Source organism: Convolutriloba macropyga, chromosome 9 (assembly GCF_964194025.1).
Source record: "Convolutriloba macropyga chromosome 9, txConMacr16.3, whole genome shotgun sequence".
Lineage (NCBI taxonomy): Eukaryota > Metazoa > Xenacoelomorpha > Acoela > Convolutidae > Convolutriloba > Convolutriloba macropyga.
In genome coordinates this window covers 23,430,347-23,448,752 of record NC_134476.1, presented here as the reverse complement: position 1 = coordinate 23,448,752, position 18,406 = coordinate 23,430,347, and the positions used below count along the sequence as shown (strand labels likewise).

At 39.9% G+C, this 18,406-nt stretch overlaps 10 non-coding genes across 10 annotated transcripts; all 10 read right to left on the bottom strand.

Moving 5' to 3' along the window:
- Positions 1–3,076: 3,076 nt before the first annotated feature.
- On the bottom strand, positions 3,077–3,195 carry LOC142346807 (5S ribosomal RNA). The gene has a single exon (XR_012759849.1). It is a non-coding gene; the product is annotated as a 5S ribosomal RNA (ribosomal RNA).
- Positions 3,196–4,143: 948 nt separating this feature from the next.
- Positions 4,144–4,262, bottom strand: LOC142346795 (5S ribosomal RNA). The gene has a single exon (XR_012759838.1). It is a non-coding gene; the product is annotated as a 5S ribosomal RNA (ribosomal RNA).
- A 1,512-nt stretch (positions 4,263–5,774) lies between these two features.
- Positions 5,775–5,893, bottom strand: LOC142346783 (5S ribosomal RNA). Its single transcript, XR_012759827.1, has one exon. It is a non-coding gene; the product is annotated as a 5S ribosomal RNA (ribosomal RNA).
- A 1,512-nt stretch (positions 5,894–7,405) lies between these two features.
- LOC142346771 (5S ribosomal RNA) lies at positions 7,406–7,524 on the bottom strand. Its single transcript, XR_012759816.1, has one exon. It is a non-coding gene; the product is annotated as a 5S ribosomal RNA (ribosomal RNA).
- Positions 7,525–9,224: 1,700 nt separating this feature from the next.
- LOC142346760 (5S ribosomal RNA) lies at positions 9,225–9,343 on the bottom strand. Its single transcript, XR_012759805.1, has one exon. It is a non-coding gene; the product is annotated as a 5S ribosomal RNA (ribosomal RNA).
- Positions 9,344–10,855: 1,512 nt separating this feature from the next.
- On the bottom strand, positions 10,856–10,974 carry LOC142346749 (5S ribosomal RNA). The gene has a single exon (XR_012759794.1). It is a non-coding gene; the product is annotated as a 5S ribosomal RNA (ribosomal RNA).
- A 1,512-nt stretch (positions 10,975–12,486) lies between these two features.
- On the bottom strand, positions 12,487–12,605 carry LOC142346738 (5S ribosomal RNA). The gene has a single exon (XR_012759783.1). It is a non-coding gene; the product is annotated as a 5S ribosomal RNA (ribosomal RNA).
- Positions 12,606–13,553: 948 nt separating this feature from the next.
- Positions 13,554–13,672, bottom strand: LOC142346726 (5S ribosomal RNA). The gene has a single exon (XR_012759771.1). It is a non-coding gene; the product is annotated as a 5S ribosomal RNA (ribosomal RNA).
- A 1,512-nt stretch (positions 13,673–15,184) lies between these two features.
- On the bottom strand, positions 15,185–15,303 carry LOC142346715 (5S ribosomal RNA). Its single transcript, XR_012759760.1, has one exon. It is a non-coding gene; the product is annotated as a 5S ribosomal RNA (ribosomal RNA).
- A 1,512-nt stretch (positions 15,304–16,815) lies between these two features.
- Positions 16,816–16,934, bottom strand: LOC142346703 (5S ribosomal RNA). Its single transcript, XR_012759749.1, has one exon. It is a non-coding gene; the product is annotated as a 5S ribosomal RNA (ribosomal RNA).
- Between the last annotated feature and the right edge of the window lie 1,472 nt (positions 16,935–18,406).

Here is an 18,406-nt window from a genome sequence, read left to right as displayed (position 1 = left end):
GTTTTGGTCACCAAATCGTCAATTTTAGTCCGATTTGGCTCATTTTTTGTGGGCATGCTCCACTTGAGCCATAGCTTGGGATAAAATAAAAAAAACTGGCACCGCGAACCATTTTGGACAAGTTTTTACCGATTTCCAAAAAAGTATCCGCGCTCGATGAGGCTTAACTTTTTCGATCACCGAACTTTGTTTTGGTCACCAAATCGTCAATTTTAGTCCGATTTGGCTCATTTTTTGTGGGCATGCTCCACTTGAGCCATAATTTGGGATAAAATAAAAAAATCTGGCACCGCGAACCATTTTGGACAAGTTTTTACCGATTTCCAAAAAAGTATCCGCGCTCGATGAGGCTTAACTTTTTCGATCACCGAACTTTGTTTTGGTCACCAAATCGTCAATTTTAGTCCGATTTGGCTCATTTTTTGTGGGCATGCTCCACTTGAGCCATAGCTTGGGATAAAATAAAAAAAACTGGCACCGCGAACCATTTTGGACAAGTTTTTACCGATTTCCAAAAAAGTATCCGCGCTCGATGAGGCTTAACTTTTTCGATCACCGAACTTTGTTTTGGTCACCAAATCGTCAATTTTAGTCCGATTTGGCTCATTTTTTGTGGGCATGCTCCACTTGAGCCATAGCTTGGGATAAAATAAAAAAAACTGGCACCGCGAACCATTTTGGACAAGTTTTTACCGATTTCCAAAAAAGTATCCGCGCTCGATGAGGCTTAACTTTTTCGATCACCGAACTTTGTTTTGGTCACCAAATCGTCAATTTTAGTCCGATTTGGCTCATTTTTTGTGGGCATGCTCCACTTGAGCCATAGCTTGGGATAAAATAAAAAAAACTGGCACCGCGAACCATTTTGGACAAGTTTTTACCGATTTCCAAAAAAGTATCCGCGCTCGATGAGGCTTAACTTTTTCGATCACCGAACTTTGTTTTGGTCACCAAATCGTCAATTTTAGTCCGATTTGGCTCATTTTTTGTGGGCATGCTCCACTTGAGCCATAGCTTGGGATAAAATAAAAAAAACTGGCACCGCGAACCATTTTGGACAAGTTTTTACCGATTTCCAAAAAAGTATCCGCGCTCGATGAGGCTTAACTTTTTCGATCACCGAACTTTGTTTTGGTCACCAAATCGTCAATTTTAGTCCGATTTGGCTCATTTTTTGTGGGCATGCTCCACTTGAGCCATAGCTTGGGATAAAATAAAAAAAACTGGCACCGCGAACCATTTTGGACAAGTTTTTACCGATTTCCAAAAAAGTATCCGCGCTCGATGAGGCTTAACTTTTTCGATCACCGAACTTTGTTTTGGTCACCAAATCGTCAATTTTAGTCCGATTTGGCTCATTTTTTGTGGGCATGCTCCACTTGAGCCATAGCTTGAGATAAAATAAAAAAAACTGGCACCGCGAACCATTTTGGACAAGTTTTTACCGATTTCCAAAAAAGTATCCGCGCTCGATGAGGCTTAACTTTTTCGATCACCGAACTTTGTTTTGGTCACCAAATCGTCAATTTTAGTCCGATTTGGCTCATTTTTTGTGGGCATGCTCCACTTGAGCCATAGCTTGGGATAAAATAAAAAAAACTGGCACCGCGAACCATTTTGGACAAGTTTTTACCGATTTCCAAAAAAGTATCCGCGCTCGATGAGGCTTAACTTTTTCGATCACCGAACTTTGTTTTGGTCACCAAATCGTCAATTTTAGTCCGATTTGGCTCATTTTTTGTGGGCATGCTCCACTTGAGCCATAGCTTGGGATAAAATAAAAAAAACTGGCACCGCGAACCATTTTGGACAAGTTTTTACCGATTTCCAAAAAAGTATCCGCGCTCGATGAGGCTTAACTTTTTCGATCACCGAACTTTGTTTTGGTCACCAAATCGTCAATTTTAGTCCGATTTGGCTCATTTTTTGTGGGCATGCTCCACTTGAGCCATAGCTTGGGATAAAATAAAAAAAACTGGCACCGCGAACCATTTTGGACAAGTTTTTACCGATTTCCAAAAAAGTATCCGCGCTCGATGAGGCTTAACTTTTTCGATCACCGAACTTTGTTTTGGTCACCAAATCGTCAATTTTAGTCCGATTTGGCTCATTTTTTGTGGGCATGCTCCACTTGAGCCATAGCTTGGGATAAAATAAAAAAAACTGGCACCGCGAACCATTTTGGACAAGTTTTTACCGATTTCCAAAAAAGTATCCGCGCTCGATGAGGCTTAACTTTTTCGATCACCGAACTTTGTTTTGGTCACCAAATCGTCAATTTTAGTCCGATTTGGCTCATTTTTTGTGGGCATGCTCCACTTGAGCCATAGCTTGGGATAAAATAAAAAAAACTGGCACCGCGAACCATTTTGGACAAGTTTTTACCGATTTCCAAAAAAGTATCCGCGCTCGATGAGGCTTAACTTTTTCGATCACCGAACTTTGTTTTGGTCACCAAATCGTCAATTTTAGTCCGATTTGGCTCATTTTTTGTGGGCATGCTCCACTTGAGCCATAGCTTGAGATAAAATAAAAAAAACTGGCACCGCGAACCATTTTGGACAAGTTTTTACCGATTTCCAAAAAAGTATCCGCGCTCGATGAGGCTTAACTTTTTCGATCACCGAACTTTGTTTTGGTCACCAAATCGTCAATTTTAGTCCGATTTGGCTCATTTTTTGTGGGCATGCTCCACTTGAGCCATAGCTTGGGATAAAATAAAAAAAACTGGCACCGCGAACCATTTTGGACAAGTTTTTACCGATTTCCAAAAAAGTATCCGCGCTCGATGAGGCTTAACTTTTTCGATCACCGAACTTTGTTTTGGTCACCAAATCGTCTATTTTAGTCCGATTTGGCTCATTTTTTGTGGGCATGCTCCACTTGAGCCATAGTTTGGGATAAAATAAAAAAAACTGGCACCGCGAACCATTTTGGACAAGTTTTTACCGATTTCCAAAAAAGTATCCGCGCTCGATGAGGCTTAACTTTTTCGATCACCGAGGCTTTTTGAGGCTCTAAAATGTGTAAATATCGAATAAAAGTATTCTATGAGGTTTGAATACTCAAAAGAAAAAGCCTACAACACCTGGTGTTCCCAAGCGGTCACCCATCCAAGTACTAACCAGGCCCAATGTTGCTTAACTTCGGTGATCGGACGAGAACCGGTGCATTCAACATGGTATGGTCGTAGGCATTTGCGTAAGCGGGAGCGAATTTATATACAACAGTATTGTATTGTAGTCTCATATTCATATACAGGATCACTTTAACTCGCCGCCTTGCGGTTTGCAAAATAGTCACTTAATACATGCAATTTTAGCCACGGTTGTGTTATAATTTATGCAATTCGTAGCCATACAGTGTATTATGACAAACGCGCAAACTTTTTGCTTCCAACCATCCACAATACAGTGGAACGGCCGCAAAACAAAGCACAGATGAATTGGGTACGAGGAACCTGTATAACCGGACATTGAACCGGAAGTATGACTTCAGTGGGTTTAGGCCGGTAATTGGGAAAATCAGTAGCGAGTTGCTTTTAGCCTAATTGTTGTGATAAACTTATTAAATAGGTAAGTATTAACTCTATTTGATAAGTTTTATTTGAATGCACTCTGCGTTAGCGGAGTGCAGCCTAAAGAATGGAACTGAGCGATTTGCACTAACTTAAAAGTTAGTTTAATAAAGGGAAATTATACAATTAGTATTGATGTTTCCGAGACAATTCCAAATATCAAATATACATAATACGCAAGCAGGGGAACTATTATAATGGCCTTTACAAGTATATGGGGTGTGTTTGGAGCAATGGTTACTGCTGAAATTGTCATTTACAAAAAGTATCCGCGCTCGATGAGGCTTAACTTTTTCGATCACCGAACTTTGTTTTGGTCACCAAATCGTCAATTTTAGTCCGATTTGGCTCATTTTTTGTGGGCATGCTCCACTTGAGCCATAATTTGGGATAAAATAAAAAAAACTGGCACCGCGAACCATTTTGGACAAGTTTTTACCGATTTCCAAAAAAGTATCCGCGCTCGATGAGGCTTAACTTTTTCGATCACCGAGGCTTTTTGAGGCTCTAAAATGTGTAAATATCGAATAAAAGTATTCTATGAGGTTTGAATACTCAAAAGAAAAAGCCTACAACACCTGGTGTTCCCAAGCGGTCACCCATCCAAGTACTAACCAGGCCCAATGTTGCTTAACTTCGGTGATCGGACGAGAACCGGTGCATTCAACATGGTATGGTCGTAGGCATTTGCGTAAGCGGGAGCGAATTTATATACAACAGTATTGTATTGTAGTCTCATATTCATATACAGGATCACTTTAACTCGCCGCCTTGCGGTTTGCAAAATAGTCACTTAATACATGCAATTTTAGCCACGGTTGTGTTATAATTTATGCAATTCGTAGCCATACAGTGTATTATGACAAACGCGCAAACTTTTTGCTTCCAACCATCCACAATACAGTGGAACGGCCGCAAAACAAAGCACAGATGAATTGGGTACGAGGAACCTGTATAACCGGACATTGAACCGGAAGTATGACTTCAGTGGGTTTAGGCCGGTAATTGGGAAAATCAGTAGCGAGTTGCTTTTAGCCTAATTGTTGTGATAAACTTATTAAATAGGTAAGTATTAACTCTATTTGATAAGTTTTATTTGAATGCACTCTGCGTTAGCGGAGTGCAGCCTAAAGAATGGAACTGAGCGATTTGCACTAACTTAAAAGTTAGTTTAATAAAGGGAAATTATACAATTAGTATTGATGTTTCCGAGACAATTCCAAATATCAAATATACATAATACGCAAGCAGGGGAACTATTATAATGGCCTTTACAAGTATATGGGGTGTGTTTGGAGCAATGGTTACTGCTGAAATTGTCATTTACAAAAAGTATCCGCGCTCGATGAGGCTTAACTTTTTCGATCACCGAACTTTGTATTGGTCACCAAATCGTCAATTTTAGTCCGATTTGGCTCATTTTTTGTGGGCATGCTCCACTTGAGCCATAATTTGGGATAAAATAAAAAAATCTGGCACCGCGAACCATTTTGGACAAGTTTTTACCGATTTCCAAAAAAGTATCCGCGCTCGATGAGGCTTAACTTTTTCGATCACCGAACTTTGTTTTGGTCACCAAATCGTCAATTTTAGTCCGATTTGGCTCATTTTTTGTGGGCATGCTCCACTTGAGCCATAGCTTGGGATAAAATAAAAAAAACTGGCACCGCGAACCATTTTGGACAAGTTTTTACCGATTTCCAAAAAAGTATCCGCGCTCGATGAGGCTTAACTTTTTCGATCACCGAACTTTGTTTTGGTCACCAAATCGTCAATTTTAGTCCGATTTGGCTCATTTTTTGTGGGCATGCTCCACTTGAGCCATAGCTTGGGATAAAATAAAAAAAACTGGCACCGCGAACCATTTTGGACAAGTTTTTACCGATTTCCAAAAAAGTATCCGCGCTCGATGAGGCTTAACTTTTTCGATCACCGAACTTTGTTTTGGTCACCAAATCGTCAATTTTAGTCCGATTTGGCTCATTTTTTGTGGGCATGCTCCACTTGAGCCATAGTTTGGGATAAAATAAAAAAAACTGGCACCGCGAACCATTTTGGACAAGTTTTTACCGATTTCCAAAAAAGTATCCGCGCTCGATGAGGCTTAACTTTTTCGATCACCGAGGCTTTTTGAGGCTCTAAAATGTGTAAATATCGAATAAAAGTATTCTATGAGGTTTGAATACTCAAAAGAAAAAGCCTACAACACCTGGTGTTCCCAAGCGGTCACCCATCCAAGTACTAACCAGGCCCAATGTTGCTTAACTTCGGTGATCGGACGAGAACCGGTGCATTCAACATGGTATGGTCGTAGGCATTTGCGTAAGCGGGAGCGAATTTATATACAACAGTATTGTATTGTAGTCTCATATTCATATACAGGATCACTTTAACTCGCCGCCTTGCGGTTTGCAAAATAGTCACTTAATACATGCAATTTTAGCCACGGTTGTGTTATAATTTATGCAATTCGTAGCCATACAGTGTATTATGACAAACGCGCAAACTTTTTGCTTCCAACCATCCACAATACAGTGGAACGGCCGCAAAACAAAGCACAGATGAATTGGGTACGAGGAACCTGTATAACCGGACATTGAACCGGAAGTATGACTTCAGTGGGTTTAGGCCGGTAATTGGGAAAATCAGTAGCGAGTTGCTTTTAGCCTAATTGTTGTGATAAACTTATTAAATAGGTAAGTATTAACTCTATTTGATAAGTTTTATTTGAATGCACTCTGCGTTAGCGGAGTGCAGCCTAAAGAATGGAACTGAGCGATTTGCACTAACTTAAAAGTTAGTTTAATAAAGGGAAATTATACAATTAGTATTGATGTTTCCGAGACAATTCCAAATATCAAATATACATAATACGCAAGCAGGGGAACTATTATAATGGCCTTTACAAGTATATGGGGTGTGTTTGGAGCAATGGTTACTGCTGAAATTGTCATTTACAAAAAGTATCCGCGCTCGATGAGGCTTAACTTTTTCGATCACCGAACTTTGTATTGGTCACCAAATCGTCAATTTTAGTCCGATTTGGCTCATTTTTTGTGGGCATGCTCCACTTGAGCCATAATTTGGGATAAAATAAAAAAATCTGGCACCGCGAACCATTTTGGACAAGTTTTTACCGATTTCCAAAAAAGTATCCGCGCTCGATGAGGCTTAACTTTTTCGATCACCGAACTTTGTTTTGGTCACCAAATCGTCAATTTTAGTCCGATTTGGCTCATTTTTTGTGGGCATGCTCCACTTGAGCCATAGCTTGGGATAAAATAAAAAAAACTGGCACCGCGAACCATTTTGGACAAGTTTTTACCGATTTCCAAAAAAGTATCCGCGCTCGATGAGGCTTAACTTTTTCGATCACCGAACTTTGTTTTGGTCACCAAATCGTCAATTTTAGTCCGATTTGGCTCATTTTTTGTGGGCATGCTCCACTTGAGCCATAGCTTGGGATAAAATAAAAAAAACTGGCACCGCGAACCATTTTGGACAAGTTTTTACCGATTTCCAAAAAAGTATCCGCGCTCGATGAGGCTTAACTTTTTCGATCACCGAACTTTGTTTTGGTCACCAAATCGTCAATTTTAGTCCGATTTGGCTCATTTTTTGTGGGCATGCTCCACTTGAGCCATAGTTTGGGATAAAATAAAAAAAACTGGCACCGCGAACCATTTTGGACAAGTTTTTACCGATTTCCAAAAAAGTATCCGCGCTCGATGAGGCTTAACTTTTTCGATCACCGAGGCTTTTTGAGGCTCTAAAATGTGTAAATATCGAATAAAAGTATTCTATGAGGTTTGAATACTCAAAAGAAAAAGCCTACAACACCTGGTGTTCCCAAGCGGTCACCCATCCAAGTACTAACCAGGCCCAATGTTGCTTAACTTCGGTGATCGGACGAGAACCGGTGCATTCAACATGGTATGGTCGTAGGCATTTGCGTAAGCGGGAGCGAATTTATATACAACAGTATTGTATTGTAGTCTCATATTCATATACAGGATCACTTTAACTCGCCGCCTTGCGGTTTGCAAAATAGTCACTTAATACATGCAATTTTAGCCACGGTTGTGTTATAATTTATGCAATTCGTAGCCATACAGTGTATTATGACAAACGCGCAAACTTTTTGCTTCCAACCATCCACAATACAGTGGAACGGCCGCAAAACAAAGCACAGATGAATTGGGTACGAGGAACCTGTATAACCGGACATTGAACCGGAAGTATGACTTCAGTGGGTTTAGGCCGGTAATTGGGAAAATCAGTAGCGAGTTGCTTTTAGCCTAATTGTTGTGATAAACTTATTAAATAGGTAAGTATTAACTCTATTTGATAAGTTTTATTTGAATGCACTCTGCGTTAGCGGAGTGCAGCCTAAAGAATGGAACTGAGCGATTTGCACTAACTTAAAAGTTAGTTTAATAAAGGGAAATTATACAATTAGTATTGATGTTTCCGAGACAATTCCAAATATCAAATATACATAATACGCAAGCAGGGGAACTATTATAATGGCCTTTACAAGTATATGGGGTGTGTTTGGAGCAATGGTTACTGCTGAAATTGTCATTTACAAAAAGTATCCGCGCTCGATGAGGCTTAACTTTTTCGATCACCGAACTTTGTATTGGTCACCAAATCGTCAATTTTAGTCCGATTTGGCTCATTTTTTGTGGGCATGCTCCACTTGAGCCATAATTTGGGATAAAATAAAAAAATCTGGCACCGCGAACCATTTTGGACAAGTTTTTACCGATTTCCAAAAAAGTATCCGCGCTCGATGAGGCTTAACTTTTTCGATCACCGAACTTTGTTTTGGTCACCAAATCGTCAATTTTAGTCCGATTTGGCTCATTTTTTGTGGGCATGCTCCACTTGAGCCATAGCTTGGGATAAAATAAAAAAAACTGGCACCGCGAACCATTTTGGACAAGTTTTTACCGATTTCCAAAAAAGTATCCGCGCTCGATGAGGCTTAACTTTTTCGATCACCGACCTTTGTTTTGGTCACCAAATCGTCAATTTTAGTCCGATTTGGCTCATTTTTTGTGGGCATGCTCCACTTGAGCCATAGCTTGGGATAAAATAAAAAAAACTGGCACCGCGAACCATTTTGGACAAGTTTTTACCGATTTCCAAAAAAGTATCCGCGCTCGATGAGGCTTAACTTTTTCGATCACCGACCTTTGTTTTGGTCACCAAATCGTCAATTTTAGTCCGATTTGGCTCATTTTTTGTGGGCATGCTCCACTTGAGCCATAGCTTGGGATAAAATAAAAAAAACTGGCACCGCGAACCATTTTGGACAAGTTTTTACCGATTTCCAAAAAAGTATCCGCGCTCGATGAGGCTTAACTTTTTCGATCACCGAACTTTGTTTTGGTCACCAAATCGTCAATTTTAGTCCGATTTGGCTCATTTTTTGTGGGCATGCTCCACTTGAGCCATAGTTTGGGATAAAATAAAAAAAACTGGCACCGCGAACCATTTTGGACAAGTTTTTACCGATTTCCAAAAAAGTATCCGCGCTCGATGAGGCTTAACTTTTTCGATCACCGAGGCTTTTTGAGGCTCTAAAATGTGTAAATATCGAATAAAAGTATTCTATGAGGTTTGAATACTCAAAAGAAAAAGCCTACAACACCTGGTGTTCCCAAGCGGTCACCCATCCAAGTACTAACCAGGCCCAATGTTGCTTAACTTCGGTGATCGGACGAGAACCGGTGCATTCAACATGGTATGGTCGTAGGCATTTGCGTAAGCGGGAGCGAATTTATATACAACAGTATTGTATTGTAGTCTCATATTCATATACAGGATCACTTTAACTCGCCGCCTTGCGGTTTGCAAAATAGTCACTTAATACATGCAATTTTAGCCACGGTTGTGTTATAATTTATGCAATTCGTAGCCATACAGTGTATTATGACAAACGCGCAAACTTTTTGCTTCCAACCATCCACAATACAGTGGAACGGCCGCAAAACAAAGCACAGATGAATTGGGTACGAGGAACCTGTATAACCGGACATTGAAACGGAAGTATGACTTCAGTGGGTTTAGGCCGGTAATTGGGAAAATCAGTAGCGAGTTGCTTTTAGCCTAATTGTTGTGATAAACTTATTAAATAGGTAAGTATTAACTCTATTTGATAAGTTTTATTTGAATGCACTCTGCGTTAGCGGAGTGCAGCCTAAAGAATGGAACTGAGCGATTTGCACTAAGTTAAAAGTTAGTTTAATAAAGGGAAATTATACAATTAGTATTGATGTTTCCGAGACAGTTCCAAATATCAAATATGCATAACACGCAAGCAGGGGAACTATTATAATGGCCTTTACAAGTATATGGGGTGTGTTTGGAGCAATGGTTACCGCTGAAATTGTCATTTACAAAAAGTATCCGCGCTCGATGAGGCTTAACTTTTTCGATCACCGAACTTTGTTTTAGTCACCAAATCGTCAATTTTAGTCCGATTTGGCTCATTTTTTGTGGGCATGCTCCACTTGAGCCATAGCTTGGGATAAAATAAAAAAAACTGGCACCGCGAACCATTTTGGACAAGTTTTTACCGATTTCCAAAAAAGTATCCGCGCTCGATGAGGCTTAACTTTTTCGATCACCGACCTTTGTTTTGGTCACCAAATCGTCAATTTTAGTCCGATTTGGCTCATTTTTTGTGGGCATGCTCCACTTGAGCCATAGCTTGGGATAAAATAAAAAAAACTGGCACCGCGAACCATTTTGGACAAGTTTTTACCGATTTCCAAAAAAGTATCCGCGCTCGATGAGGCTTAACTTTTTCGATCACCGACCTTTGTTTTGGTCACCAAATCGTCAATTTTAGTCCGATTTGGCTCATTTTTTGTGGGCATGCTCCACTTGAGCCATAGCTTGGGATAAAATAAAAAAAACTGGCACCGCGAACCATTTTGGACAAGTTTTTACCGATTTCCAAAAAAGTATCCGCGCTCGATGAGGCTTAACTTTTTCGATCACCGAACTTTGTTTTGGTCACCAAATCGTCAATTTTAGTCCGATTTGGCTCATTTTTTGTGGGCATGCTCCACTTGAGCCATAGTTTGGGATAAAATAAAAAAAACTGGCACCGCGAACCATTTTGGACAAGTTTTTACCGATTTCCAAAAAAGTATCCGCGCTCGATGAGGCTTAACTTTTTCGATCACCGAGGCTTTTTGAGGCTCTAAAATGTGTAAATATCGAATAAAAGTATTCTATGAGGTTTGAATACTCAAAAGAAAAAGCCTACAACACCTGGTGTTCCCAAGCGGTCACCCATCCAAGTACTAACCAGGCCCAATGTTGCTTAACTTCGGTGATCGGACGAGAACCGGTGCATTCAACATGGTATGGTCGTAGGCATTTGCGTAAGCGGGAGCGAATTTATATACAACAGTATTGTATTGTAGTCTCATATTCATATACAGGATCACTTTAACTCGCCGCCTTGCGGTTTGCAAAATAGTCACTTAATACATGCAATTTTAGCCACGGTTGTGTTATAATTTATGCAATTCGTAGCCATACAGTGTATTATGACAAACGCGCAAACTTTTTGCTTCCAACCATCCACAATACAGTGGAACGGCCGCAAAACAAAGCACAGATGAATTGGGTACGAGGAACCTGTATAACCGGACATTGAACCGGAAGTATGACTTCAGTGGGTTTAGGCCGGTAATTGGGAAAATCAGTAGCGAGTTGCTTTTAGCCTAATTGTTGTGATAAACTTATTAAATAGGTAAGTATTAACTCTATTTGATAAGTTTTATTTGAATGCACTCTGCGTTAGCGGAGTGCAGCCTAAAGAATGGAACTGAGCGATTTGCACTAACTTAAAAGTTAGTTTAATAAAGGGAAATTATACAATTAGTATTGATGTTTCCGAGACAATTCCAAATATCAAATATACATAATACGCAAGCAGGGGAACTATTATAATGGCCTTTACAAGTATATGGGGTGTGTTTGGAGCAATGGTTACTGCTGAAATTGTCATTTACAAAAAGTATCCGCGCTCGATGAGGCTTAACTTTTTCGATCACCGAACTTTGTATTGGTCACCAAATCGTCAATTTTAGTCCGATTTGGCTCATTTTTTGTGGGCATGCTCCACTTGAGCCATAATTTGGGATAAAATAAAAAAATCTGGCACCGCGAACCATTTTGGACAAGTTTTTACCGATTTCCAAAAAAGTATCCGCGCTCGATGAGGCTTAACTTTTTCGATCACCGACCTTTGTTTTGGTCACCAAATCGTCAATTTTAGTCCGATTTGGCTCATTTTTTGTGGGCATGCTCCACTTGAGCCATAGCTTGGGATAAAATAAAAAAAACTGGCACCGCGAACCATTTTGGACAAGTTTTTACCGATTTCCAAAAAAGTATCCGCGCTCGATGAGGCTTAACTTTTTCGATCACCGACCTTTGTTTTGGTCACCAAATCGTCAATTTTAGTCCGATTTGGCTCATTTTTTGTGGGCATGCTCCACTTGAGCCATAGCTTGGGATAAAATAAAAAAAACTGGCACCGCGAACCATTTTGGACAAGTTTTTACCGATTTCCAAAAAAGTATCCGCGCTCGATGAGGCTTAACTTTTTCGATCACCGAACTTTGTTTTGGTCACCAAATCGTCAATTTTAGTCCGATTTGGCTCATTTTTTGTGGGCATGCTCCACTTGAGCCATAGTTTGGGATAAAATAAAAAAAACTGGCACCGCGAACCATTTTGGACAAGTTTTTACCGATTTCCAAAAAAGTATCCGCGCTCGATGAGGCTTAACTTTTTCGATCACCGAGGCTTTTTGAGGCTCTAAAATGTGTAAATATCGAATAAAAGTATTCTATGAGGTTTGAATACTCAAAAGAAAAAGCCTACAACACCTGGTGTTCCCAAGCGGTCACCCATCCAAGTACTAACCAGGCCCAATGTTGCTTAACTTCGGTGATCGGACGAGAACCGGTGCATTCAACATGGTATGGTCGTAGGCATTTGCGTAAGCGGGAGCGAATTTATATACAACAGTATTGTATTGTAGTCTCATATTCATATACAGGATCACTTTAACTCGCCGCCTTGCGGTTTGCAAAATAGTCACTTAATACATGCAATTTTAGCCACGGTTGTGTTATAATTTATGCAATTCGTAGCCATACAGTGTATTATGACAAACGCGCAAACTTTTTGCTTCCAACCATCCACAATACAGTGGAACGGCCGCAAAACAAAGCACAGATGAATTGGGTACGAGGAACCTGTATAACCGGACATTGAACCGGAAGTATGACTTCAGTGGGTTTAGGCCGGTAATTGGGAAAATCAGTAGCGAGTTGCTTTTAGCCTAATTGTTGTGATAAACTTATTAAATAGGTAAGTATTAACTCTATTTGATAAGTTTTATTTGAATGCACTCTGCGTTAGCGGAGTGCAGCCTAAAGAATGGAACTGAGCGATTTGCACTAACTTAAAAGTTAGTTTAATAAAGGGAAATTATACAATTAGTATTGATGTTTCCGAGACAATTCCAAATATCAAATATACATAATACGCAAGCAGGGGAACTATTATAATGGCCTTTACAAGTATATGGGGTGTGTTTGGAGCAATGGTTACTGCTGAAATTGTCATTTACAAAAAGTATCCGCGCTCGATGAGGCTTAACTTTTTCGATCACCGAACTTTGTTTTGGTCACCAAATCGTCAATTTTAGTCCGATTTGGCTCATTTTTTGTGGGCATGCTCCACTTGAGCCATAGTTTGGGATAAAATAAAAAAAACTGGCACCGCGAACCATTTTGGACAAGTTTTTACCGATTTCCAAAAAAGTATCCGCGCTCGATGAGGCTTAACTTTTTCGATCACCGAGGCTTTTTGAGGCTCTAAAATGTGTAAATATCGAATAAAAGTATTCTATGAGGTTTGAATACTCAAAAGAAAAAGCCTACAACACCTGGTGTTCCCAAGCGGTCACCCATCCAAGTACTAACCAGGCCCAATGTTGCTTAACTTCGGTGATCGGACGAGAACCGGTGCATTCAACATGGTATGGTCGTAGGCATTTGCGTAAGCGGGAGCGAATTTATATACAACAGTATTGTATTGTAGTCTCATATTCATATACAGGATCACTTTAACTCGCCGCCTTGCGGTTTGCAAAATAGTCACTTAATACATGCAATTTTAGCCACGGTTGTGTTATAATTTATGCAATTCGTAGCCATACAGTGTATTATGACAAACGCGCAAACTTTTTGCTTCCAACCATCCACAATACAGTGGAACGGCCGCAAAACAAAGCACAGATGAATTGGGTACGAGGAACCTGTATAACCGGACATTGAACCGGAAGTATGACTTCAGTGGGTTTAGGCCGGTAATTGGGAAAATCAGTAGCGAGTTGCTTTTAGCCTAATTGTTGTGATAAACTTATTAAATAGGTAAGTATTAACTCTATTTGATAAGTTTTATTTGAATGCACTCTGCGTTAGCGGAGTGCAGCCTAAAGAATGGAACTGAGCGATTTGCACTAACTTAAAAGTTAGTTTAATAAAGGGAAATTATACAATTAGTATTGATGTTTCCGAGACAATTCCAAATATCAAATATACATAATACGCAAGCAGGGGAACTATTATAATGGCCTTTACAAGTATATGGGGTGTGTTTGGAGCAATGGTTACTGCTGAAATTGTCATTTACAAAAAGTATCCGCGCTCGATGAGGCTTAACTTTTTCGATCACCGAACTTTGTATTGGTCACCAAATCGTCAATTTTAGTCCGATTTGGCTCATTTTTTGTGGGCATGCTCCACTTGAGCCATAATTTGGGATAAAATAAAAAAATCTGGCACCGCGAACCATTTTGGACAAGTTTTTACCGATTTCCAAAAAAGTATCCGCGCTCGATGAGGCTTAACTTTTTCGATCACCGAACTTTGTTTTGGTCACCAAATCGTCAATTTTAGTCCGATTTGGCTCATTTTTTGTGGGCATGCTCCACTTGAGCCATAGCTTGGGATAAAATAAAAAAAACTGGCACCGCGAACCATTTTGGACAAGTTTTTACCGATTTCCAAAAAAGTATCCGCGCTCGATGAGGCTTAACTTTTTCGATCACCGAACTTTGTTTTGGTCACCAAATCGTCAATTTTAGTCCGATTTGGCTCATTTTTTGTGGGCATGCTCCACTTGAGCCATAGCTTGGGATAAAATAAAAAAAACTGGCACCGCGAACCATTTTGGACAAGTTTTTACCGATTTCCAAAAAAGTATCCGCGCTCGATGAGGCTTAACTTTTTCGATCACCGAACTTTGTTTTGGTCACCAAATCGTCAATTTTAGTCCGATTTGGCTCATTTTTTGTGGGCATGCTCCACTTGAGCCATAGTTTGGGATAAAATAAAAAAAACTGGCACCGCGAACCATTTTGGACAAGTTTTTACCGATTTCCAAAAAAGTATCCGCGCTCGATGAGGCTTAACTTTTTCGATCACCGAGGCTTTTTGAGGCTCTAAAATGTGTAAATATCGAATAAAAGTATTCTATGAGGTTTGAATACTCAAAAGAAAAAGCCTACAACACCTGGTGTTCCCAAGCGGTCACCCATCCAAGTACTAACCAGGCCCAATGTTGCTTAACTTCGGTGATCGGACGAGAACCGGTGCATTCAACATGGTATGGTCGTAGGCATTTGCGTAAGCGGGAGCGAATTTATATACAACAGTATTGTATTGTAGTCTCATATTCATATACAGGATCACTTTAACTCGCCGCCTTGCGGTTTGCAAAATAGTCACTTAATACATGCAATTTTAGCCACGGTTGTGTTATAATTTATGCAATTCGTAGCCATACAGTGTATTATGACAAACGCGCAAACTTTTTGCTTCCAACCATCCACAATACAGTGGAACGGCCGCAAAACAAAGCACAGATGAATTGGGTACGAGGAACCTGTATAACCGGACATTGAACCGGAAGTATGACTTCAGTGGGTTTAGGCCGGTAATTGGGAAAATCAGTAGCGAGTTGCTTTTAGCCTAATTGTTGTGATAAACTTATTAAATAGGTAAGTATTAACTCTATTTGATAAGTTTTATTTGAATGCACTCTGCGTTAGCGGAGTGCAGCCTAAAGAATGGAACTGAGCGATTTGCACTAACTTAAAAGTTAGTTTAATAAAGGGAAATTATACAATTAGTATTGATGTTTCCGAGACAATTCCAAATATCAAATATACATAATACGCAAGCAGGGGAACTATTATAATGGCCTTTACAAGTATATGGGGTGTGTTTGGAGCAATGGTTACTGCTGAAATTGTCATTTACAAAAAGTATCCGCGCTCGATGAGGCTTAACTTTTTCGATCACCGAACTTTGTATTGGTCACCAAATCGTCAATTTTAGTCCGATTTGGCTCATTTTTTGTGGGCATGCTCCACTTGAGCCATAATTTGGGATAAAATAAAAAAATCTGGCACCGCGAACCATTTTGGACAAGTTTTTACCGATTTCCAAAAAAGTATCCGCGCTCGATGAGGCTTAACTTTTTCGATCACCGAACTTTGTTTTGGTCACCAAATCGTCAATTTTAGTCCGATTTGGCTCATTTTTTGTGGGCATGCTCCACTTGAGCCATAGCTTGGGATAAAATAAAAAAAACTGGCACCGCGAACCATTTTGGACAAGTTTTTACCGATTTCCAAAAAAGTATCCGCGCTCGATGAGGCTTAACTTTTTCGATCACCGAACTTTGTTTTGGTCACCAAATCGTCAATTTTAGTCCGATTTGGCTCATTTTTTGTGGGCATGCTCCACTTGAGCCATAGCTTGGGATAAAATAAAAAAAACTGGCACCGCGAACCATTTTGGACAAGTTTTTACCGATTTCCAAAAAAGTATCCGCGCTCGATGAGGCTTAACTTTTTCGATCACCGAACTTTGTTTTGGTCACCAAATCGTCAATTTTAGTCCGATTTGGCTCATTTTTTGTGGGCATGCTCCACTTGAGCCATAGTTTGGGATAAAATAAAAAAAACTGGCACCGCGAACCATTTTGGACAAGTTTTTACCGATTTCCAAAAAAGTATCCGCGCTCGATGAGGCTTAACTTTTTCGATCACCGAGGCTTTTTGAGGCTCTAAAATGTGTAAATATCGAATAAAAGTATTCTATGAGGTTTGAATACTCAAAAGAAAAAGCCTACAACACCTGGTGTTCCCAAGCGGTCACCCATCCAAGTACTAACCAGGCCCAATGTTGCTTAACTTCGGTGATCGGACGAGAACCGGTGCATTCAACATGGTATGGTCGTAGGCATTTGCGTAAGCGGGAGCGAATTTATATACAACAGTATTGTATTGTAGTCTCATATTCATATACAGGATCACTTTAACTCGCCGCCTTGCGGTTTGCAAAATAGTCACTTAATACATGCAATTTTAGCCACGGTTGTGTTATAATTTATGCAATTCGTAGCCATACAGTGTATTATGACAAACGCGCAAACTTTTTGCTTCCAACCATCCACAATACAGTGGAACGGCCGCAAAACAAAGCACAGATGAATTGGGTACGAGGAACCTGTATAACCGGACATTGAACCGGAAGTATGACTTCAGTGGGTTTAGGCCGGTAATTGGGAAAATCAGTAGCGAGTTGCTTTTAGCCTAATTGTTGTGATAAACTTATTAAATAGGTAAGTATTAACTCTATTTGATAAGTTTTATTTGAATGCACTCTGCGTTAGCGGAGTGCAGCCTAAAGAATGGAACTGAGCGATTTGCACTAACTTAAAAGTTAGTTTAATAAAGGGAAATTATACAATTAGTATTGATGTTTCCGAGACAATTCCAAATATCAAATATACATAATACGCAAGCAGGGGAACTATTATAATGGCCTTTACAAGTATATGGGGTGTGTTTGGAGCAATGGTTACTGCTGAAATTGTCATTTACAAAAAGTATCCGCGCTCGATGAGGCTTAACTTTTTCGATCACCGAACTTTGTATTGGTCACCAAATCGTCAATTTTAGTCCGATTTGGCTCATTTTTTGTGGGCATGCTCCACTTGAGCCATAATTTGGGATAAAATAAAAAAATCTGGCACCGCGAACCATTTTGGACAAGTTTTTACCGATTTCCAAAAAAGTATCCGCGCTCGATGAGGCTTAACTTTTTCGATCACCGAACTTTGTTTTGGTCACCAAATCGTCAATTTTAGTCCGATTTGGCTCATTTTTTGTGGGCATGCTCCACTTGAGCCATAGCTTGGGATAAAATAAAAAAAACTGGCACCGCGAACCATTTTGGACAAGTTTTTACCGATTTCCAAAAAAGTATCCGCGCTCGATGAGGCTTAACTTTTTCGATCACCGAACTTTGTTTTGGTCACCAAATCGTCAATTTTAGTCCGATTTGGCTCATTTTTTGTGGGCATGCTCCACTTGAGCCATAGCTTGGGATAAAATAAAAAAAACTGGCACCGCGAACCATTTTGGACAAGTTTTTACCGATTTCCAAAAAAGTATCCGCGCTCGATGAGGCTTAACTTTTTCGATCACCGAACTTTGTTTTGGTCACCAAATCGTCAATTTTAGTCCGATTTGGCTCATTTTTTGTGGGCATGCTCCACTTGAGCCATAGTTTGGGATAAAATAAAAAAAACTGGCACCGCGAACCATTTTGGACAAGTTTTTACCGATTTCCAAAAAAGTATCCGCGCTCGATGAGGCTTAACTTTTTCGATCACCGAGGCTTTTTGAGGCTCTAAAATGTGTAAATATCG